The sequence below is a fragment of the Aotus nancymaae genome, unplaced genomic scaffold, assembly GCF_030222135.1.
Source record: "Aotus nancymaae isolate 86718 unplaced genomic scaffold, 86718_ANA_hifiasm-v0.15.2.pri h1tg000076l, whole genome shotgun sequence".
Taxonomy (NCBI): Eukaryota; Metazoa; Chordata; class Mammalia; order Primates; family Aotidae; genus Aotus; species Aotus nancymaae.
In genome coordinates, this window is record NW_026988491.1 from 4,210,377 (window position 1) to 4,234,804 (window position 24,428).

At 50.1% G+C, this 24,428-nt stretch overlaps 1 protein-coding gene across 1 annotated transcript in view; it reads left to right on the plus strand.

Moving 5' to 3' along the window:
• Nucleotides 1-18,199: 18,199 nt before the first annotated feature.
• Nucleotides 18,200-24,428, plus strand: part of LOC135271230 (titin-like) — a 33,436-nt gene continuing 27,207 nt past the window's right edge. Inside the window, exons 1-3 of the mRNA XM_064367880.1 lie at nucleotides 18,200-18,223; nucleotides 19,633-19,700; nucleotides 22,599-22,747. The gene's annotated coding sequence lies outside the window, so the exon portion shown is untranslated. The remainder of the gene's footprint in view (nucleotides 18,224-19,632; nucleotides 19,701-22,598; nucleotides 22,748-24,428) is intronic.

The window sequence follows — 24,428 nt, forward strand, 5'->3', positions numbered from 1 at the left end:
GAACACGTAGTGTGCCAGGTAGTGTGCAGAAAATCTCATTTGCTCCTGAACTCAGCCCCATGAGGAAGGGGTTGTTTTAGCTCCATTTCATCTTGGGGGGAACTTCAATCCTGAGAGCTTAAATCAAATAGCATGTGAGTCACAGGGCTGAGGGCCTGGTCCCAGAGCCCCACCTCTCATGAGTCCTACTCATTCACCTAAAATATAATTGTCACTCACACCTGAGCCAGGCACACTGGGGATACAACAGTGAACAGGGCATGGCACAATCCCCCCTTGGGGGCTCACTGTTGAGTATGGGAGAAAGACAAATAAAGGGACAATTATAACTCAGCACGATAGGAAGCACCACAGAGGCACAGGGGATGCAGGTACCAAAATCAGCCTGGGAAAGTCAGGGAAGGCTTCCTGGAGGAAGTGACACCCAACCTGAACTGTGAAGGATGAGACTACTACTAATAGTTAACTATCAACCAGGCACTGTGTGAAGCTCTTCTGCATGTTAACTCATTAAACTCTCCCAACAATTCCATGACAGTCTCCAAGTAGAGATAAGGAGAAGACCAGTGGGTAGAACTGATTTCTCCCCTACTTCCATGAGGGCCTGGACCTTCTCTCCCACAGCTCCGTCTGGCAGGAGAGCTAAAAGCGTAATACTAGTAGGAGGAAGTACAGCTCAATGTCAAAGGTTGGATAATTACAGCTTGCAGAGGTGGGTGACAGAAGCAGGGAGGGGGGATCTCTAAGGGAACTTCCCTCTGCCCCATCACTAAACCCAGCTAGCCACACTGCCGGAGTCGTCCACACCATCAAAGGCTGATGTGTGGCATGTGTGGCTGCCCTGGTCCTCTGAGACTCCAGGCCCAGCAGGAGCTCCTTGTCCCAGGACGGGGGGAGCACAGCCCATGGTAGCCAAGCCCACCTGGAGAGAGAGAGTGTGAGTGCGCCTGCTTCCTCACAAGAAATACACACTTGCTAGGCTGGGCATGGCTCATGCCTGTAATCCTAGCACTTCGGGAGGCCAAGGTGGGTGGATCACCTGAGGTCAAGGGTTCAAGATCAGCCTGGCCATCATGGTGAAACCCCATCTTAAAAGAAAAAAAAGAAAAAGAAAGAAATACACACTTGCTGACAATAATACCACCTCCTGGTTAGTTATTTTTATTTTCATTTATTTTGAGACAGAGTCTCACTCTTTTTGCCCAGGCTGGAGTGCAGTGGCAAAATCTGATCTCACTGCATCTTCCTCCTCCTGGGTTCAAGCAATTCTCTTACCTCATCCTCCAGAGTAGCTGGGATTACAGGTGCCCGCCACCATGCCTGGCTAATTTTTGTATTTTTAAATAATTTTTTTGAGACAGAGTTTCGCTCTTGTTTCCCAAGCTGGAGTGCAATGGCACAATCTCAGCTCACTGGAACCTCCGCCTCCCAGGTTCAAGCGATTCTCCTGCCTCAGCCTCCCAAATAGCTGAGATTACAGGTGTGTGTGACTATGCCCAGCTAATTTTTCGTTATTTTTAGTAGAGATGGGGTTTCACTATGTTAGGCAGCTGGTCTCAAACTCCTGACCTAAGGTGATCCACCCGCCTCAGCCTCCCAAAGTGCTGGGATTACAGGCATGAGCCACCGTGCCTGGCCTGTCCAGTTCTTTGGGTCTCAGTTTCTCTTCCCTGAGAACTCTGCATCCACCATGGGCCAAGCATCTTTGTATGTCCTGGACATCCATCACTTCATTTAACTCTCACCGTTCTCGATAGGCAGATGCTAAGATAATCCCATTTTACAGATGAGGACACTGAAGCCCTGAGAAGTTGTGGGACATTCCCAACTTCCCATAGCAGCACTGGGCAGAGCCGGGAGGCAGGGCCTGGACTGATGACGGCAGGGCCCATCCTTTCTTCTCCACTCATCCCTACCTACCTCATGTGGTTTCATCCGATCCCAGGAAGACTGAGAATTCGTGCGGTCTCGTGAAATGACCACTGTGACCCCTGCCACTGGCATTCTGTGACCCTCAGCAAGTCCCTTCCCCTTTCTGACACCCAGAATCTCAGAGCAACGTCCTTACCGTCCTCCCTCCGCAATGAACGGGTGCGTAAATACAGGAATTATGTATTCTTGCCCTCTGTGCCCACTAGAGAGCGCACGAGTGCCACTAACCGCCACCGTTCCTTTCAAATGCAATCTTTGTGCAGGACAGGCCGCTATGCCTTTCCGTGCACATTCCCAGCCTTTCCACACTCTTCTTCCTCCGTGATTACTATTCCTCTACACCAGTCTCTGCTTGCTGGTTTTTGTTGTTTTCATCCTGTAAATCTCTAAAAGTTGCCATAGAGACTTTCTTTTTCTTTTCTTTTCTTTTTTTTTTGAGACAGTCTCGCTCTGTCGCCAGGCTAAAGTGCAATGGCACGATCTCGGCTCACTGCAACCTCCGCCTTCCCGGTTCGAGCGATTCTCCTGCCTCAGTCTCCCGAATAGCTGGGATTGTAGCGGCGCGCCACCACGCCCAGCTAATTTTTGTATTTTTAGTAGAGACGGGGTTTCACCATGTTTGGCCAGAATGTTCTAAATCTTTTGACCTCGTGACCCGCCCGCCTCGGCCTCTCAAAGTGCTGGGATTATAGGCGTGAGCCACCACGCCTGCGCCACAGAGCCTTTCTAAAAGGAGGCAGGAGATGGCTTTGTCCACAGCCTCAGGAACACCAGCCTCCATCTGCTTGCTGAGGGCAGAGCTTGCTGAGGGCAGGCAGCTGCCTATCCCTCCCTTCCTATCCCTCTAGCCCAGGCCCAGCACAGCCCCCAGGGCAGAGGGGCCTAGAACCTGCCAGGGACCCCTGCCTTTGCCCCCAGCTCTCTTTGCTGCAGATGTCCTCCATACACCATCTCTGGTCTTCCCAGCAGCAAATTCCTGCTGAGCCCCTCCTAGCTGCACACCCTCTTGACGGGCTCTTGAACCTCTTGACAGGTTCCCTCTTGACGGACTCTGCTCATTCAGGTGCCCTTGTGCTGAACTACCCTCCATGGATGCATCAAAAAGCCCAGGCCCTGCCGGGGGCGGTAGCTCACTCCTGTAATCCCAGCACTTTGGGAGGTCCAGGTGGGCGGATCATCAGGTCAAGAGATCAAGACCTTCCTGTCCTATGTGGTGAAATCTCATCTCTACAAAAAATACAAAACTTAGCCAGGCATGGTGGCATGTGCTGGTAGTCCCAGCTACTAGGGGGGCTGAGGCAGGAGGATCACTTGAACCTGCGAGACGGAGGTTGCAGTGGGCTGAGATTGTGCCACTGCACTCCAGCCTGGGTGACAGAGTGAGACTCCATCTTAAAAAATAATAATAAAAAGGAAAAAGAAAAAACCCAGGCTCTCAACCCCACCTGGGCTCTTATCTTCAGCTGTGGGACCTCAGTTTCCAGTCTGAAAACTGGGGCTTGCTATGGTTGAAAGCACATGTTGGCAGTCCCCACTGCAACAATGTTGAGAGGTGGGACCTAGTGGGAGGCGTTTGGGTCATGAAGTCTCCACTCTTACGAGTGGATTAAGGCCAATCACGGAAGGGCTGGAGGCTGCGCATTAGATCTCTGGCGCTCTCTCTCACCCTCTCCCTTTCTGCCATGGGATGATGCAAGGAAGCCCTCACCAGATGCTGAGCAGATGTTGGCACCATGTCCTTGGACTTCTGGACTTCAAGAACCATCAGCCAAATACATTTCTGTTTCTTATAAATTACCCAGGTATTCTGTTAAAGCAGCACAAGACATACGAACATAGGTTGATTGTGCCTCCTTGCAAGGTTGCTGTAGAGATTAAATTGTAGAACTAGTGTACAGTGCCTGGCACCTATAAGTCCTCCTTAAATGGAGCTACTATTTCTATTAATTAAAAAATATATAGAGGCGGGGGGAGGTCTCACCATGTTGCTCAGGCTGGTCTCGAACTCCTGGCCTCAAATGATCCTCCTGCCTTGGTCTCCCAAAGTGCTGGGATTACAGGTGTGAGCCACCACAACCAGCCTATGTTAATATTAGTTCAGCTAGCTGGGCTCCATGGCTCATGCCTGTAATCTTAGCACTTTGAGAGGCTGAGGGGGTGAACTGCCTGAGCTCAAGAGTTTGAGATCAGCCTGGGCAACACGGTGAAAACCCTGTCTCCACTAAAATACAAAAAATTAGCAAGGCTCGGTAGCATGCGCCTGTAGTCTTAGCTACTCGGGAAGCTGAGGCAGGAGAATCACCAGAACCTAGGAGGCGGAGGTTGCTGTGAGCCAAGGTCACGCCAGCTGCACCCCAGCCTGGGCAACAGAGAGAGATTCTGTCTCAAAAAAAAAAAAAAAAAAAAGAATAAATTTGTTCAGCTCAGCCACTTCCTGGCTGTGGGTCCATCAGCATATTACTTAGTTTCTTTACCTTAACTTCCCCATCTGGAAAATGGCACGAACACCCTACTTTATACAGATATCCAGAGAAACTAGATGTTTTCTGGGTGGGTAAGGTAGGTAATGTTCTTCGAACAACTAGTCAGCACTTAATAAAGAGTAGCATTTGTGATTATTAAAGGCCATTAACTAGGGCACAAAGAAGATGTCAATAATTAGCTGGGCATGGTGGCACATGCCTATAATCCCAGCTACTCGGGAGGCTGAGGCAGGAGAATCGCTTGAACCCAGGAGGCAGAAGTTGCGGTGAGCCGAGATCCAGCCATTGCACTCTAGCCTGGGCCACATGGTGAAATCTTATCTGAGATTACAGGCATGTGCCACAAGGGCAAAACTCCATCTTTAAAAAAAAAAAGAAAAAGAAAAAGAAAAAACAATGTCAATATAGTAGAAATTGTTCATATATTATTTCTTGACTACAATTTAAAAACTGGAAATCAACAATGAAATCAGAAAACTGACTTCATGCTAGCAAATTACAGTCTCTCTTTTTTTTTTTTTTTGAGATGGAGTCTCGCTCTCTTACCTGTGGCTGGCGTGCAGTAATGCAATCTCAGCTCACTGCAGCCTCTGCCACCAGGGTTCAAATGATTCTCCTGCCTCAGCCTCCTGAGTGGCTGGGATTATAGACACGTGCCACCAGGCCTGGCTTTGTATTTTTAGTAGAGATGGGGGTTTCACCATGTTGGCCAGGCTGGTCTCGAACTCCTGACCTCAGGTTATCCGCCCACCTTGGCATCCCAAAGTGTTGGGATTACAGGCGTGAGCCACCATGCCTGGCAAAACAGTCTTTTTAAAACATCTGAAACTCCTGGGTGAGTGGTGAATTCAACATGTTCATGTAACTCCACTCCTTTCTGAAATCTCACTAAAACAACAATAAAGGAATTTTTTTCTTGAGACGGGGTCTCCCTCTGTCACCCAGGCTGGAGTGCAGCGGCGTGATCTCGGCTCACTGCAACCTCTGCCTCCCAGGTTCAAGTGATTCTCCTGCCTCAGCCTTCTGAGTAGCTGAGATTACAGGCACCTGCCACCAGGCTTGGCTAATTTTGTATTTTTAGTAAAGACGGGGTCAGTCTGGTCTCAAACTCCTGATCTCAAGTGATCCTCCCGTCTCAGCTTCCCAAAGCACTGGGATTACAGGCGTGAGCCACTGCGCTCAGCCAACTATTCTACTTCTCTCTCCATGAATTTGACCCCTCTGGGTACCTGATACATGTGAAATTATACAAGAGATCGTGCCATTGCACTCCAGCCTGGGCAACAGAGTGAGACTCTGTCTCAAAAAAAAAAGAAAGAAATGTAATCCCGACACATGCTACACCACGGATGAACCTGTTTTTTTTTTTTTTTTTTTGAGATGGAGACTTGCTCTGTTGCCCAGGCTGGAGTGCAGTGGTGCAATCTCGGCTCACTGCAACCTCCACCTTCCAGGTTCAAGTGATTCTCTGGCCTCAACCTCCTGAGTAACTGGGGTTACAGGCACATGCCACCACACCCTTCAATTTTTGTATTTTTAGTAGAGACATGGTTTCACCATGTCAGTCAAGCTGGTCTCAAACTCCTGACTTCGTGGTCCACCCACCTCTGCCTCCCAAAGTGCTGGGATTACAGGCGTGAGCCACCACACCCAGCCTGAACCTTCTTAAGTAGTTCCTACAATCACATCAGTTCAACATCTGAGACAAATCTCATCATCTGTTTTTGAGACAAAGTCTCACTCTGTCGCCCAGGCTGGAGTGCAGTGGCACAATCTCAGTTCAGTGCAACCTCCGTCTCCCAGATTCAAGCAATTCTCTTCCTTAGTCTCCCGAATAGCTGGGATTACAGGTGCCTACCACCATGCCCAGCTAATGTTTGTATTTTTAGTAGAAACAGCGTTTCACCATGTTGGCCAGGCTGGTCTTGAACTCCTGACCTCAGGTGACCCACCCACCTCCCAAAGTACTGGGATTACAGGTGTGTGCCACTGTGCTCAGCCAAAAAAAGTTTTTTTGGAGACATGGGATCTCACTTTGTTGTCCAGGCTGGTCTTGAATTCCTGGGCTCAAGTAATCCCCCTGCTTTAGCCTCTCCAAGCACAGGATTACAGATGTGTGCCGCTGCAGCCAGCCTAAGGTTTCAATTAGTAGCTGTGTGACCTTGGGCAAGTCACTTCACCTCTCTGGGCCTCAGTTTACTCATTTGTAAAAATGAGAGCTATTTGGAAGAGGCCGCTTTGCATATTACCAGGGACCTCAGTTTTAAAAATCATCCATTTTCTTTTTCTTCCTTTCCTCTCTAGATGCTCCCCTCCAGCAATGCATGCTTATCTAATTATGCTTTTGCTTAAGAAATCCCAAAAGCTCATCTTTAAACAAACCAGACCTGGAGCCCCCATAGCAGAATCCTCCTGCTTAGAGGCAGTGGTGGATAATTAGTCCACCACCAATGGGCTGAAGTCAAGATAACAGCAACCAGACCTTCAGATGGGCAATTCCCTGAGATAGCCATAGGAATGAAGACACACAGACCGTGCACCACGCACCGTTCCCACATTTTCCATAGCAAGTTTCCCTTTAAAAACCCTAGGGTTTTATTTATTATTTTGAGACAGAGTCTCGCTCTGTCACCCAGGATGGAGTGCTGTGGTACGACTTGGGCTCACTGCAACCTCCGCTTCCTGGGTTCAAGTGATTTTCCTGCCTCAGCCACCCGAGTAGCTGGGATTACAAGTGCATGCCACCACACCTGGCTAATTTTGTTATTTTTAGTAGAGACGGGGTTTCATCATGTTAGGCAGGCTGGTCTTGAACTCCTGACCTCAAGTGATCCGTCTGCCTTGGCCTCCCAAAATGCTGGGATTATAGGCGTGAGCCACCACGCCCCGCCAGTTTTCAACTTTTTTTTAATTTTAAATTTTAAGATGGTCCTTCAGAACACCAGTTCACCATTGTCTAGGCTTGCTGGCTATTCAATTAAAACTGCTTTTGCCAGGCGCAGTCGCTCATGCCTATAATCCTAGCGCTTAGGGAGGCGGAAGCTGGAGAATCACTTGAGCCTGAGTTTGAGATCAGCCTGGCCAACATTAGCAAACCATCCCCAAAAAGGAAAAAAACCAAAAACCAACTTTTCCTCCAACCAAGCCTCACCTCTCGTATCCTGGCTTTCCAGCAGCAAGCAGCCGAACCTGGGTTCTATGAGATAATAAATGTGAAGGGGGAGGAAGTGATATTTATTTATTTATTCAATCATTTTCATAACATTAAATTCACATATGCAAGGAAGCGATGTTCTGGTTTTTTTTTTTTTTTTTTTTGAAGCAGAGTCTCACTCTGTCACCCAGGCTGGAGTGCAGTGTCTCAATTTCAGCTCACTGCAATCTCCGCCTCCCAGAGGTTCCAGCGATTCTCATGCTGCAACCTCCTGAGTAACTGGGACTACAGGCGTGCACTACCACACCTGGCTAATTTTTGTATTTTTAGTAGAGACAGGGTTTCATCATGTTGGCCAGGCTGGTCTCAAACTCCTGACCTCAAGTCATCCACCTGTCTTGGCCTCCCAAAGCACTAGAATTACAAGCATGAGCCTGTATGTTCCAAACATAAGCCCAACTCTTCCCTCCCTCCAGGGGTCCCCGTGGAGGCTGGGCACACAGTAAGTGCTCAGAAACAGGAACCAACTAGCCCAGAGGATGGAGCACCCCCCACCACCCCGGTGATATCTGCCTCAGTCCCTGCCAAGCCATGGCTGAGGGTAGGGCCCAGAACCAGAATGCTTTCCTGGGCCACTCACTGTACAGCAGGACATCAAAAGTCAGAAGGCCTGGCCTGGCCATGGGATTTGGGGCAAATTACTTGCCTTCCCTGAGCAAACGGAGGTTTGTTCCTCCACCTGCACAGTGGGGATAATGGTCGCTTCCCCACCTCTCCGGCTGGAATAAATGGACAAAAACCCGAGAATGAAAATGCCAAGTGAAACACAGCTGTCTATGCTGAGAACAGCTGTGCTCATGACGGTGCATGTGGAGGGGAAGAATGGCTTGCAGCCGCGGTGGCTGGCTTGCTTGGGGAGCCCAGCCCTCGCCTATCTCAGTACCCCTCTTCTCCAGCTGTGGCACTGGTCCTGCCGTCATAACCTCAGCAGCAGCTGCTCCAGGTCAGGGGCCCCTGAGTGTCACAGGATTGCGGACCAGAGGCCGGCATGGGGCTGTAGCATGGAGTACCCACCAAAGAGCCTCCAGAAGCCCAGAGGGCAGTTCAGGGCCACCTCCTTGGCCTCACCGGGGTAGCAGAGTTACCCGAACTTGGGCCAGGTGGAAATACCCACCGCACACTTCTTTGTTGAGTAACTGAGAAGGCACTTACCTGGAACCTTGGTTTCCAGCCTCTGAAACCCACTAGATAATGGGACCTCCCATGGGCTCCCCTCTAGAAGATATCATTTTGGTTTCCCCAAGCCCTGGCCTCCTATCCGATCCATCACCCAGGAGCCCCTAAGTTGGCTCATCCTCCTGGCCCCACCTGCCTGGGTACCAAGCAGATGCTGTTCTCAGAGGATGCTGCTGGCATCTGTATAGGGTCCCTGAGCAGCAGTGTCTGGTGGGGCACCCCCGAGGGGCAGGGCTGGCATTTTCTCATGTCTCCTTGGTCCACATCATCAGGCTGCTTCTGAAGCTGCTGTCCTTTTGCAGCCAGAGTCAGGGGAGACCCTTTAGAGTAGAGAGGTGCTGCCTCTCCAATGCTAGCAGAGCCAGGCTCACGAGTGGGTTGATGAATGAGTGAATGAATGACACAAGGTTGGGTGCCCCTTTCCAGATTTGGCATTTAGATTTTAGGGACTCAGGGACACTCAACAGAACTGAGAACCCTGGAGTAGGGTCCTGCCACCACTCAGTGGTTGTGGAACCTTGGACAGTTCTCCCAAGCTTCAGTTTCCTCTTCTGTAAACCAAGGAGAGCAACAGTCCCTAAGCCTCTACCTCCTGGGGCCAATGTGGGACACTACGAAGATTAATGAGCAGAGCCTGGCGCTATTATGATTACCCATCCACAGCCAATGCCTACCTTCCTGAGCCACCTGGGCTCCACCACGCAGGTGCTAGAGGTGGGTCTGGAGATGTGAGATGCTGAGCTGCTCTCCAGGCGGACTGGCATGCAGCCTGGTGATGAGGCTTCTGTTGGTCCAGCTGGATCAGGACCCAGGGCAGGGAGCCAAAGGTGTAGAGGCCCCTGGCCAGTTCTGGGCCTGGTCCTGTCTACCCACCAACCAAGAGTGGAGCACAGCTGCTGGCAGCTGCCTTTTTTTTTTTTTTTTTTTTTTTTTTTCTGAGGCAGGGGCTGGAGTGCAGTGGCACAATCTTGGCTCACTGCAACCTCCACCTCCCAGGTTCAAGCAATTCTTCTGCCTCAGCCTCCTGGGTAGCTGGGATTACAGGTTCCCAACATCGTGCCCGGCTAATTTTTGTATTTTTAGTAGAGATGGGTTTTCAACATGTTGGCCAGGCTGGTCTTGAACTTCTGACCTCATGATCTGGCCACCTCGGCCTCCGGAAGTCCTGGGATTACAGGCGTGACCCACCATGCCCAGCTTAGCAGTTGCCTTTTATCACCCTCCCATCTCCAGCTTACCCCTATCCAGCCTCCAGCCAGAGGGGGCCTTCAAATACAGCATCTGACCAAGGTTGGCCCCTCCCTGTACCCTTCTCAGAAGCTTGCTCTGTCCAGCTCTTAACCTGGCATGATGACCCTGTGCCCCTGATGACCTCTGAAATCTCTCCTCTTTCCCCTCGTCCCTCCCACCCTGAGTGCCAGCCCAGGGACCTCCTTGCTGAATTGTTCCTGTCACTCTCCACATTTCTGCTTTTGCCTCTTCTGTACTTTACAGAGGCTTACTGGTTCCTCTGGACTCAGCTTAGCTGCATCTCCTCCAGGAAAGTTTTTTTAATTTTGGAGAAGGGGTTTCTCTATGTTTCCTGAGCTGGAGTGCAGTGGTGTGATCGTGGCTCACTGCAGCCTCAAATTCCTGGGCTCAAGCAATCCTCCCACCTTGGCCTCCTGAGTAGCTGGAACTACAGGCATGTGCCACCATGCCCAGCTCCTCCAGGAAATTTGTGCTGCCTCTCCATAGGCTTCCCCATCACCCTGGGCATTCGTCCACTGAAACAAGCCCTTTTCACCCTCTGCAATGACTTTTGGTGTGTGGTTCTGAATCACAGCCACCATTTACTGAGGCTTGCTGCATGCCAGGCACTGAGCTGTGTCGTCACAAACATTATCTTTTGACCGGGCGCGGTGGCTCATACCTGTAATCCCAGCACACTGGGAGGCTGAGGCAGGTGGATCACCTAAGGTCAGGAGTTCGAGACCAGCCTGGCCAACATGGGAAATGCTGTCTCTACCAAAAATACAAAAATTAGGCTGGACGCAGTGGCTCATGCCTGTAATCCCAGCACTTTGGGAGGTCAAGGCAGGCAGCTCACTTGAGGTCAGGAGTTTGAGACCAGCCTGGCCAACATGGTGAAACCCCGTCTCTTCCAAAAATACAAAAATTATCCAGCATGGTGGTGCACACTTGTAATCCCAGCTACTCTGGATTACAGGAGAATTGCTTAAACCCGGCAGGCAGAAGTTGCAGTGAGCTGAGATTGCACCATTGCACTCCAGCTTGGACAACAGAGCGAGACTTCATCTCAGGAAAAAATAAATTAGCTGGGTGTGGTGGCACGTGCCTGTAGTCCCAGCTACATAGGAGGCTGAGGCAGGAGAATTGCTCAAGCCTGGGTGGCAGAGGTTGCAGTGAGCCAAGATCACACCACTGCACTCCAGCCTGGTGACAGAGTGCGACTCATCTCAAAAAACAAATCAATTCCCACAACTATCCCACAAAGTATCATTACTTCCCCCATATTACAAAGGGAAACTGAGGCCCAGGGAGGGAAGGGGCTTGCCCAAGACCACCCAGCTGGCAAGAGTCAGAACCTGGCTGCCTGGTTCCAAAGCCCATACCCTCAGCTGTCATGCAGTACAGCCTCTGCCTATTCTGAGCTCCTCAGGGACGCAGACAACATCTTTCTGGGTGCCACTTCCCATCATGAGAAATGTTTGCCAAATGAATCATGAATGGTTGTGCAGAAGAAGGTGCACTCCAAGAGGGCGCAGAGTATACTATTTTATTGCTGTGACTCAACAATGTCCAAAAAGAGCCAGGCCCACTGGATGCCCATTAGACATCTACTAAGTGGATTGAAAAATGGTTTGGGCCGGGTGCGGTGGCTCACACCTGTAATCCCAGTATTTTGGGAGGCTGACATGGGAGGATCATTTGAACCTAAGAGTTTGAAACCAGCCTGGGAAAGATGGCAAGACTTGATCTCTACAGAAAACTTTTTTTTTTTAATCCTCCATTACCTGAAGCATACAGAAAAATTTTAAACAATTAGCCAGGTACAGTGGAGTGCGCCTATAGTCCCAACTACTCTGGAGGCTGAGGCAGGAGGATCGCTTGAGCCTGGAAGTTCAAGGTTACAGTGAGCAATGATTGCAGCATTGCACTTCAGCCTGTGAGACAGACTGAAACCTTGTCTCAGAAGAAAATAAGTAACTAAATAAATAAGCATTTTAAAAAATTAAGAAAATGGTTTTGGGGCTCAGTGAGGTGGAGGGACTTGTGGGACATCCAGATGGAAGGGCAAATCTGAAAGCTGGCCCACAGGCCAGGACTAAGGATCAGGGAAGTCACAGGTGGATCCAGGAGAGTAGATGAGGCACATGAGGCAGATGGGAGTGGGGGTGGTGGGGTTGAGTGGGGGACAGGAGACCAAGAGAGGACAGCAACCCCCCATCATCCTTGGGGGATATGTTCCAAGACTCTCAGTGGAGGCCTGAAACCATGGATAGTACTGAACCCATATATACTATGTTTTCTCTTATACATCCATACCTGTGATACAATTTCATTTATAAATTAGGCACAATAGACCAGGCGCAGTGGCTCACGCCTGTAATACCAGCACTTTGGGAAACCGAGGCGGGCAGATCATGAGGTCAGAAGATTGAGACCATCCTGGCTAATGTGGTGAAACCCTGACTCTACTAAAAATACAAAAAATTAGCTGGGCATGGTGGCATGCACCTGTAGTCCCAGCTACTTGGGAGGCTGAGGCAGGAGGATCGCTTGAATCTTGGAGACAGAGGTTGTAGTGAGCCAAGACTGCACCACTGCACTCCAGCCTGGGTGACAGAGTGAGACTCTGTCTCAAAAATACACACATACATACATACATACGGCGCAATAAGAGATGAACAACAAGAATAACAAAAAAGAACAATTACAACATCATCACATTCATATTTCCATTCACAGGTTTGTTCTTATCGTAGGTCTTAGCAACCTCAGCACACAACTTGTTTATTTTTTTCCCACAAATTCAACTTTTTTTTTTTTTTGAGATCACGTCTTACTCTCACTGCCCAGGCTGTAGTGCAATGACACAATCTCAGCTCACCACAACTTCTGCCTCCTGGGTTCAAGTGATTCTCCTGCCTCAGCCTCCTGAGTAGCTAGGATTACAGGCATGTGCCACCTTGCCCAGCTAATTTTGTATTTTTAGTAGAGATGCGGTTTCTCCATGCTGGTCAGAAACATGGTTTCTCCATGTTGGTCTCGAACTCCAGACCTAAAGTGATCCACCCGCCTTAGCCTCCCAAAGTGCTGGGATTATAGGAATGAGTCACCTTGCCCAGCTGCAAATTTAACTTTTATTTTCGTTTCAGGGGTACATGTACAGGTTGGTTCTATAGATACATTGCATATTGCGTGGGCTTGGTTTACGGACTGTTTGATCACCCAGGTAATAAGTACGGTACCCAATAGGTATTTATTTATTTATTTATTTATTTTGAGAATGAGTCTCATTCTGTTGCCCAGGCTGGAGTGCAGTGGCATGATCTTGGCTCACTGCATCCTCTGCTCCTACGTTCAAGCGATTCTCCTGCCTCAGCCTCCTGAGTAGCTGGGACTTCAGGCATGCACCACTACACCTGGCTAATTTTTGTATTTTTAGTACAGACAGGGTTTTACCATGTTGATCAGGCTAGTCTTGAACTCCCGACCTCAGGTGATCCACCTGCCTTGGCCTCTCAAAGTGCTGGGATTACAGGCATGAGCCACCGCGTTTTTTTTTTTTTTTTTGAGACAGGGTCCCACTCTGTCACCCAGGCTGGCATGCAGTGGCATGATCACAGCTCACTGCAGCCTCGACCTCTTGGGCTCAAGCAACCCTCCTGCCTTAGCCTCCCGAGTAGCTGGGACTACAGGTGTATGCCACCACTCTCGACTAAGTTTTTTAATTTTTTGTAGAGACAGTTTCATCATGTTGCCCAGGCTGGTCTTGAACTCCTGATCTCAATCAAAACACCCGCTTCTGCCTTCCAAAGTGCTAGGATTACAGGCATGACCCAGCCAGGCCCTAACAGGTAGTTTCTCAGCTCTACCCTTCCTCTCACCCTCCACCTTCAAGTAGGCCCGTTTCTATTGTTCCCTTCTTTGCGTCAGTGTGCACTCAATGTGTGGCTCCCACTTTTGAGTAAGAACATGTGGTGTTTGTTTTTTTTGTTCCTGCGTTAGTTTGCTTAGGATGATGGCTTCCAGCTCCATCCACGTTGCTGCAAAGGACATGAAGACATGATTTCATCCTTTTTTACTTTTTTCCCTAGAGTGCTCAGTGTATTTTTTTTCTTTTTTTGAGACAGAGTCTTGCTCTGTCACCCAGGTTGGAGTCCAGCGGCATGATCTTGGCTCGCTACAACCTTCCCTCCTGGGTTCAAGCGATTCTCCTGCCTCAGTCTCCCAAGCAGCTGGAATTACAGGTGCCTGCCACCACACCCAGCTGTTGTTTGTTTGTTTTGAGATAGAGTCTCTGTCACTGAGACTGGAGTGCAGTAGTGCAATCTCAGCTCACTGCAACCTCTGCCTCCCAGGTTCAAGCAATTCTCCTGCTTCAGCCTCCTGAGTAGCTGGGATTACAGGCGTGCACCATCATGTCTGGCTAATTTTTATATTTTGTTTTTTTTGAGACAGAGTCTTGCTCTGTCACCCAGGCTGGAGTGCAGTGGTGCCATCTTGGCTCACTGTAACCTCTGCTCTCAGGTTCAAGCAATTCTCTGCCTCAGCCTCCCAAGTAGCTGGGATTACAGGCACCCACCACCACGCCCGGATAATTTTTTGTATTTTTAGTAGAAACCGGGTTTCACCGTCTTGGCCAGGCTGGTCTTGAACTGCTGTCTTAGTGATCCACCTGCCTCAGCTTCCCAAAGTGCTGGGGTTATAGGCATGAGCCACCGCGCCCAGCCTAATTTTTGTATTTTTTAGTACAGACGGGGTTTCACCATGTTGGCCATGCTGGTGTTGAACTCCTGACCTCAAGTAATCTGCCCACCTTGGTGTCCCAAAATGCTAGGATTACAGGTGTGAGTCACTGTGCCCGGCCAACTCCTGACCTCAGATGATCCACCCAGCTCAGCCTCCCAAAGTGCTGGGATTATAGGCATGAGCCACTGCGCCTGGCAATTTTCTTCTTCTCTTTTTCTTTGAAACAGTTTTGCTCGTTGTCCAGGCTGGAGTGCAATGGCGCGATCACGGCTCACTGCAACCTCTGCCTCCAGGGTTCAAGCAATTCTCCTGCCTCAGCCTCCTGAGTAGCTGGGATTATAGGCATATGCCACCATGCCCAGCTAATTTTGCATTTTTAGTAGAGACAGGGTTTCTCCATGTTGGTCAGGCTGGTCTCAAACTCCCGACCTCAGGTGATCCACCCACCTCGGCCTCCCAAAGTGCTGGGATTACAGGTGTGAGCCACTGCACCCAGCCAGGATCTGGTTTTGAGAAAGGATAAATAATGGTAGTTGAGCTAAAAAAAGAAATGGTGAATAAAACAACAGCTTAGGGTGGTCAGGACTTAGAAATGCCTGTGGTAGACCCCACCATGGAAACTACAGGTGTTCCACCTGGACAAATTTATACGCTCTGGGATGCACTCAGACACCCCCTGTAATGCCTGCTGAGATGAGTTCTGAGTATATGCTTGGCACCTGCTATACACTGAGCTGGCCTTCCTGACCATCCACCAGTCCCATGCCAGGCTCTATCTGATGCATTTCTTTTTTTATTTTATTTGATTATAAACCAACTTTTGAAAATATCTAATGCATTTCAACACAAAGAAATGTGCTGAGCTAACCAAGGCTACTCAGCGTTGCCTACTGCCCCTTCAGCTCTCTACCTTGGCACTCTCTCTCCATCACTCCTGTCACTGGCTTATCTGGGCCCTGCCTCCCTGGCCTGGGTGGTATTAACAGCTTTCAGCGGGCTTCTCTGCCACCAGCCTCCCCACCTTCCTGGCTAAAGGAACCCAACCAGATGCCCCTCCTGCTTACGACCCTCTCATGGCTGCTGGGATCCCTGGATAAAATGCGAAGCCCTCTCTAAGGCCTCAAGGTCCCTCAGAACACAGCCCTGTGCCCTGTCTGGCCTCATATCTCTGCCATCCCTCCTGGAGCCAATCCCACCATGATGAAGACAGTCAGCCCCACTGAACTGCTTGCTGCGTCCCCACACATATCACCCAAGTAGAGGCAGGCCCTGCCACTTTGGAGTTCTGTGACATAGGCCCACAACATTTACTGCTCTGTGCCTTAGTTTCCCCATCTGTAAATTGGAGGTAATAACAGAACCTACCTGGCAAAGTTGCAGGGAAGGCTTCCTGGGCTGACGCATGTGAAAAGCCCAATAGGGTGTAAGCTCTCAGTACGCTGGGGCTGCTGTTATTAGTAACTCTATTATCACTAGGCTGGTGCCTACTTGTCAAGGTTTTGAGGGAGAACAATAGGAATTAGTATCAGGAGGCCTGGCGCAGTGGCTCACGCTTGTAATCCCAGCACTTTGGGAGGCCGAGACGGGTGGATCACGAGGTCAAGAGATCGAGACCGTTCTGGTCAACATGGTGAAACCCCGTCTCTACTAATACAAAAAATTAGCTGGGCATGGTGGCGCGTGCCTGTAATCCCAGCTACTCAGGAGGCTGAGGCAGGAGAATTGCCTGAACCCAGGAGGCGGAGGTTGCGGTGAGCCGTGATCGCGCCATTGCACTCCAGCCTGGGTAACGAGCGAAACTTCGCCTCAAAAAAAAAAAAAAAAAAAAAAAAAAAAAAAAAAAAAAAAAAGAGGGCGTGGTGTATCTGCCAGTCACTAGGGAATCCGAGACAGCGCTTCCCGTGGAGCCCCGGCAGAAGCATGGCGATGTGGTCGGAGTGAGCGGAGCGAGCAAAAGCGGTGGCCAGAGGCCGGCGTGTAGTCCCAGCCGGCAGAAGCGGCCGCAGGGTCCCAAGCGGCAGAAGCGGACGGCGGCGCGGTCCCGGGCGGCAGAAGCGGACGGCGGCGCGGTCCCGGGCGGCAGAAGCGGACGGCGGCGCGGTCCCGGGCGGCAGAAGCGGACGGCGGCGCGGTCCCGGGCGGCAGAAGCGGACGGCGGCGCGGTCCCGGGCGGCAGAAGCGGACGGCGGCGCGGTCCCGGGCGGCAGAAGCGGACGGCGGCGCGGTCCCGGGCGGCAGAAGCGGACGGCGGCGCGGTCCCGGGCGGCAGAAGCGGACGGCGGCGCGGTCTCAGCCGGCAGTAGCGGCCGCGCGGTCCCAGCCGGCAGAAGCGGACGGCGGCATGGTGCGCGGTCCCAGCCGGCAGAAGCGGACGGCGGCGCGGTCCCAGCCGGCAGAAGCGGACGGCGGCGCGGTCCCAGCCGGCAGAAGCGGACGGCGGCGCGGTCCCAGCCGGCAGTAGCGGACGGCGGCGCGGTCCCAGCCGGCAGAAGCGGACGGCGGCGCGGTCCCAGCCGGCAGAAGCGGACGGCGGCGCGGTCTCAGCCGGCAGTAGCGGCCGCGCGGTCCCAGCCGGCAGAAGCGGACGGCGGCATGGTGCGCGGTCCCAGCCGGCAGAAGCGGACGGCGGCGCGGTCCCAGCCGGCAGTAGCGGACGGCGGCGCGGTCCCAGCCGGCAGAAGCGGACGGCGGCGTGGTGCGTGGTCCCAGCCGGCAGAAGCGGACGGCGGCGCGGTCCCAGCCGGCAGAAGCGGACGGCGGCGCGGTCCCAGCCGGCAGAAGCGGACGGCGGCGCGGTCTCAGCCGGCAGTAGCGGACGGCGGCATGGTGCGTGGTCCCAGCCGGCAGAAGCGGACGGCGGCGCGGTCCCAGCCGGCAGAAGCGGAGGGCGGCGTGGTGCGTGGTCCGAGCCGGCAGAAGCGGACGGCGGCGCGGTCCCAGCCGGCAGAAGCGGACGGCGGCGCGGTCCCAGCCGGCAGAAGCGGACGGCGGCGCGGTCTCAGCCGGCAGTAGCGGCCGCGCGGTCCCAGCCGGCAGAAGCGGATGGCGGCATGGTGCGCGGTCCCAGCCGGCAGAAGCGGACGGCGGCGCGGTCCGAGCCGGCAGAAGCGGACGGCGGCGCGGTCCCAGCCGGCAGAAGCGGACGGCGGCGCGGTCCCAGCCGGCAGAAGCGGACGGCGGCGCGGTCCCAGCCGGCAGAAGCGGAGGGCGGCGTGGTGCGTGGTCCCAGCCGGCAGAAGCGGACGGCGGCGCGGTCCCAGCCGGCAGAAGCGGAGGGCGGCGTGGTGCGTGGTCCCAGCCGGCAGAAGCGGACGGCGGCGCGGTCCCAGCCGGCAGAAGTGGTGGCGGCGTCCAGAAGTGGCGGCGCGGTCCCAGCGAGCTTCTCGGAGAAGCAGTGGCGGCTTCCATGTGATGGGCGAGCAGGAGGCAGTTCTCCGCGGTAAGTGGCGGGGCATGGACCCCACCGGGAACCCTCCGGGCCTCCCTGCTCCTTCCCCGGCGCTCGCTTTTGGGCCCTGACTCCTTGTGGGCTCTGGGCCCCAGTAGTCTGTGTGGCGGTGGTTGTGGGGTCCTGGCCGCCCCAGCGTGCTCATCCTGGCCGGGAACGGTGTGCGACCCGTGTCCAGCGTATAGGAGCGCCTGGCCCAGAGGCCGCGGTGAAGCGCGGGACCTGGGACCCTCCGAGCCCCACGGGCCTCTGAGCTGAGGTCCAGGGTTATTTTGATATCTCAGGACCTTTAGAAACAGACCTCGCTAGAGCACACTAGAGCAGGGTGCATCTGTAGTGTCAGTTCTTTGAGGAGTCTCCAGGTATTTAGCTGTTTTCCGTGGTGTATTCTGATTGTCATTTTCATTTTCAGCGTATGAGTTCCCTTTTCTCCAAAACCATACCCGCATTCCTTTTTTTTTTTCTTTCTTTGGAAACAATCTCGCTCTGCCCCGGCTGGAGTGCAGTGGTGCCATCTGGCCTCACTGCAACCTGCACTCCCGGGTTCAAGCAATTTTCCTGTCTCAGCCTCCTAAGTAGCTGGGACTACAGGGACCTGCCACCACGCCTGGCTAATTTTTGTATCAGTAGTAAAGACGGGGTTTCTCCATATTGATCAGGCTGGTCTCAAACTCTTGACCTCAGGTGATCTGCTGCCTCGGTCTCCCAAAGTTCTGGGGTTACTGGCGTGAGCCACCGAGCCTGGCCTCTCCTATTTTTAAAAAACTTTCTAGGAATATTCAATAAGTGTGAGATTATCTGTGTGTGGTTTTCAATTAAACCACACACAGTTAGTTAACTTTGTTGGATAGTTAATTTTGAGGACTTTTTATCTGTTGTTCGATTTTATATCGCAGAATTTTCTGTTCAGGTCCTTTGCAACCTATTAGATTCTTTTGCTACTTTGTAGTGTTTTTTGTGTACACCTTAGATGACAACTCACGAATTACATGATTACCTGAAATTTTTGCCTAATCTATAGGATGCTTTTTTTATTTGGAAAGTAGTTTCTTTGCCGTGCAGAAACTTTTCAGGTTGATGTAGTCCATGTTTATTTTTGTGTTTTATGCATGTAATTTTGGTCACCCATATAAGAAAATACTTACCAGTGACAAAGCATTTAATTGTCAATGAGGTGTTTCTTCCAGGACGTTTCTTTTTCTCTTTGCAAAGGTGAACAGAGATTCAAGTGACCCAGGATATATGCTCAACCTGTGTTTTAGTTAAAAACGTTTTGTGGTTTATGGTCTTTTGTTCTGGTCTTCGGGGTTTTTTTTGTTTGTTTGTTTTTTGCGGGGAGGTGGGGTTGATTTTCATATATCATGTAAAATAAGGGTCCTGTTTCTCTCTTCTGCATCCAGATACCATTTTTCTCAAAGGTATTCATTGAGCAGACTCTGCCTTCCACATTGTGGTGGTCTTTATCAAAGTGAGTTGACTATGTCCATATTTGCGTTGATCTTGTTTTGTCCTCCCCATTTTTGTCCACAGTTCTAAGTATTGTTTTTATCCAGGTACCATGTATCTGCTGCATAACTGCAGCTTGGCAGTGTGATTTAATATCGAGGATTGTGGGTCCTCACTTTGATTGTATTTCTCAGAATTCCTTTAGATACGAATTGCTTTTATGGTTCCCTGTGATTTTTAGCAATATGTATTTATTTCTCTTAACTTTTTTTTTGGCAACATAAAGGTGCATAATTAGGGGTACATTTTCACACATATAGATTGGGTAATGATCAAATCAGGATACTTAGGATCTGTATTCCTTCATAAGGTATTATTTTTGTGTGGAGAGAACACTCAAAATTCTCCTTTCTTGTTCTTTTGAAAAATATAATATTGTTAACTCCAGTCACCAGGCTGAGGAGGAGAACACTCAGATTTATTCCCTTAAGCTTAAGAAGAGAACTTTGCTTCCATAACCAATCCCTGCTCCCCGTCTATCTCCTAGACCCTGGTAACCAATATTGTGCTTTCTTTTTTTTTTTTTTTTTGAGACCGAGTTTCACTGTTGTTACCCAGCTCCGCCTCCTGGGTTCAGGCAATTCTCCTGCCTCAGCCTCCTGAGTAGCTGGGATTACAGGCACGCGCCACCGTGCCCAGCTAATTTTTTTGTATTTTTAGTAGAGACAGGGTTTCACCATGTTGACCAGGATGGTCTCGCTCTCTTGACCTCGTGATCCACCCGCCTCGGCCTCCCAAAGTGCTGGGATTACAGGCATGAGCCGGGCAGTTTTTTTAAGTTTTAAAATTATACTATTTACCCCTAGCACCAAGATTGTAGTCTCAAAATAGTCTCAAAATGCCATTGCCCAGTGAAAGAAAACAAGCCTTCCTGGAGAAAGTGCTGATTCCTCCAGGCGCGGTGGCTCACGCCTATAATCCCAGCACTTTGGGAGGCTGAGGCAGGTGGATCACGAGGTCAAGAGATCGAGACCATCCTGGTCAACAAGGTGAAACCCCATCTCTACTAAAAATATAAAAAAATTAGCTGGGCATGGTGGCGCGTGCCTGTAGTCCCAGCTACTTGGGAGGCTGAGGCAGGAGAATTGCTTGAACCCAGGAAGCGGAGGTTGCGGTGAGCCGAGATCGCGCCATTGCACTCCAGCCTGGGTAACAAGAGCGAAACGCCGTCTCAAAAAAAAAAAAGAAAGAAAGTGCTGATTCCAGGTCTAGGCCAGAAATGTGTAAGGAGCCTGGAACATATTGTCACTCTGGATAGCAAAGAATCCATCAAAGATTATTAGGATGATTTCAACATGTCTGAAGTGGCAATCTGAAGGGACTCCTTCTAACCAAAGATAGGACATTTTGTACATTATAAGGATGATAGTTGCAGTGAATTGAGATATATCAGATATGTTTGAATGTCTGCATTCATAATGATCCTTTTGAAAAAATAAAAGTGGGCTGGCACAGTTCCTCACGCCTGTAATTTCAACACTCTGGGAGGCTGAGTTAGGAAGATCACTTCATCCAGGAGTTCAAGACCAGCCTGTGCAACATAGGGGGACTTTGTCTCTACAGAACATTTTAAAAATTACTCAGGCATGAGGGCCCATGTCTTTGGTCCCAGCTACTCAGGAAGCTGAGATGGGAGGGTCACCTGAGCCTAGAAGTTTGAAGCTGTAGTGGCATGCCTGCTTCTCTGCATACCAGCCTGGGCAACAGAGCTAGACCCTCCCTGTCTAAATTAATTAATTAATAGAGGTGGTCACCATTGAAGGATATAAATGAAACAGCCCATCATTTTGAAAAATGGTAAACAGAAGAAATCAAGCCATGAACTGGCGTTTTCTATATAAGTTGTACAAGTGAGTAACACAGTTTATAAGAAGCAGCATCTCTCTTTTATATTTACTTCATTTTTTTCTTCATGCAAGGCCCTTCTTAGGGTAGCAGTATCTCTTTCTGGAAGTATGGCAGCTCATAAACAAAGAAGGAATGATACAACAGTACCTTCATTGTTCAATCCGTAATTGATCAATGGCCATTAGCATCACCAATTTAAAAAAAAAAAAAAAAGATGTCCAGAGAGTACACACCTCCTCCCAGAAGAAACTAGCACAGTCTTTTTGTCCTGACCCTCAAGTCCAACCTGAATCTGACCAGGTCTTGAGATCAAATTACTAATTTATAAAAACTAGAACAAAGTGAAGAGCTAGTTAACCAACATCACAAGATACAATTAGCAAAATTCACAGTATGAGAAACAGCATAATGAGAATACACTTACTGTAATCCAAACTGTGGGGAAACGGCCTGGTTTATTCAATAAATGGACTGCAAGGGACAACACAGAGATCAAAGTGGGAAGCTGTCAGGATAACCTAAGAGGTGAATCAATCTTTGAAGGGACATTTCTGAGTACTTTGAGGCATAGAGTGAAAAATGGAATATCTCAGGCAGCCCAGGGTGAATAATGCAGTCACTAAGAGGGGCAGGGTGACCACAGGTGGCCAGCAGCAGGGATGGGCATTGTGAGCCATTGGTTCAGGTCATGGGGCGTGGCATTGTGAGTCACTGGCCTGTTTGTGGATGGCATCAGCTAGGGCCAGCAGCCTTCAGTTGGAAGCTGGTAGTGGGAGGAGGAGGAGCTCCGACTACTCTCGTGGAAGTGTTTGTGCCCTTGGCGCTTGCTGTGTTGCTTTTTTTCTTTTTTGTTGGTCTTTTTTTTGATTTTGTATGTTGCTTTGTTTTGTTTTTTTCTTTTTTTTATTTTGTGTGTTGCTTTGTTTTGAAGGTCCCCTTGTAGGTCACCCATGGGGAATACATTTAGCTGTTGCCTAGGCCCCAGGGCCGGCCTCATTCGTGTCTGTCGCAGGCAGAAGGTAGCGCCTTATTGTGAATCTGAGACTCAGTCTGAGGCAGCTGTAGCACTATCATCCACCACTGCAGAGCCTGCCACGTCAGATTCCGGAGTGGTGAAGGTCCAGGACGTGCAGCCCATCACCAACTCAAAGAGGCGCAAAGGTAAAGAAGCCACGGGTGCCATTTGCTCTCTGGCACATCTCTGGCCACCACCTCCCCCACCTGCTTCCCATCCCCTCACCCCAGAGACATCCTCAGCTTCCCACTCCCTCCTGCCTATAGCCAGCTTTCCCAGGGCTGGGCATGGGGGACAGAGGCTACTCCTACCTCTTGTCTTTGTTGCTGAGCCTTCTTGCTTGAGGCCTTTTTGGTCTAGTCTCTCCCTCTCCTTGATGAAAATTCAAATACTCCGGTTTTGGAGTCTCCATCCCATTCTCTAGCCTTACCTATCCAGCTACTATGGTACCTCAGTGAAGGAGCCGGTTAAAGGCCCAATCGTTTCTTTTCTCCTATTCGATAAGGAAGCTAATAATTGGGATAACTCAGACTCAAATATTTGGAGACTTCTTAAATTTAAAATAGAGTTTGCCATGGAAGAGATTATATGGTGTTCTTAATAGATGGTTTTAAGTCACCTTGACAGAAGCAGCTTTATTTCTTCCAATTGTAATTTGAAAACCGAAGGAAAAATTGAGGGACATGCTTAAAATGACTGCAGAAGGTATGAAATGTTACTGCCAGAGCTGTAAAAAAAGTTGTTTTGGTTTTGGTTTTACCCAAAAGTTCAGCCTTGGAGCTCTGATTACTTTAAAATTCCCACTTTGACATGAATGTCTCTTCAGCCCTCCTCTAGTAACTTCACGGGCTTTGTTTACCTCCTTGTTCTGAAAGACAAGTAGAGCTAGCTCATGGTTACAGGTTCCAAAAGAGATGAAATGACTTCAGACTTGAATTTGTAAGGTAAAGATTTGAGAGTTAAAAGGCCAGACCCTGCCTGTGGGAAAGAGTTTGCTTTCATGGCTCCCCTTCCTAGCGGATGGGAAAGGGGAGGAGAGAGGAAACATTTCTTTCATTTTTTTTGCTATGGTCAAGTTGAAGACGAAAACTAATATTTGTAAGACAGGAGAGGAGCATTTAGTTACAAAATCAGTCAGACATTTGGGTATCACTACATTTGTTGAGCAAATGAAAGCTACCAGACTCAGAAAACCAGAGATGCTGATGGAACTGACATTAGTAACCAGGGTTTTCTATTGAGTTCAGCGCCCAGGGTGACTTCCAGTAACAACCACCCTCCCCTCCACACACACACTTTTCTCAGGACTGGAAAGCTCAGGCAGCCCAGGATGAATACTGCAGTCACACAGGGGCAGGGTGGCCACAAGGTGGGCAGCAGCAGGGATGGGCATTGTGAGCCATTGGGTGGGGCTGTAGGGTGGGGCATTGTAAGCCACTAGCCTGACTTGGTTGTTTCCTGGTAACCAGGTGACATAGGCTTTTTGGGTGATAGGCATCAGCCAGGGCCAGCAGCCTTCAGTCTAAAATCCTAGGATTTTAGAAATAGATGAATCTAGCTACAGATAATTCTGGGTAACCAGTTCCTTGAACAAAAACTAAGTCCACTGAAATCGAAAACATATCATAAAGACATGGAAATATGATCAGCTCATTTCTTTCATTTTAATGGCAGAGATTTTATTAGTATGGAGGAAATGTCTTATAGCTCTTGTATTTAAACTTCAGTTTGGCTCTTACTTTCTTTCACAGAATAATTAAGCCTCACAATGGGTGTGCCTTTGTAACAAGGAAGTGCTGTACTCCCTTTTCAGAATATTGTGTAATA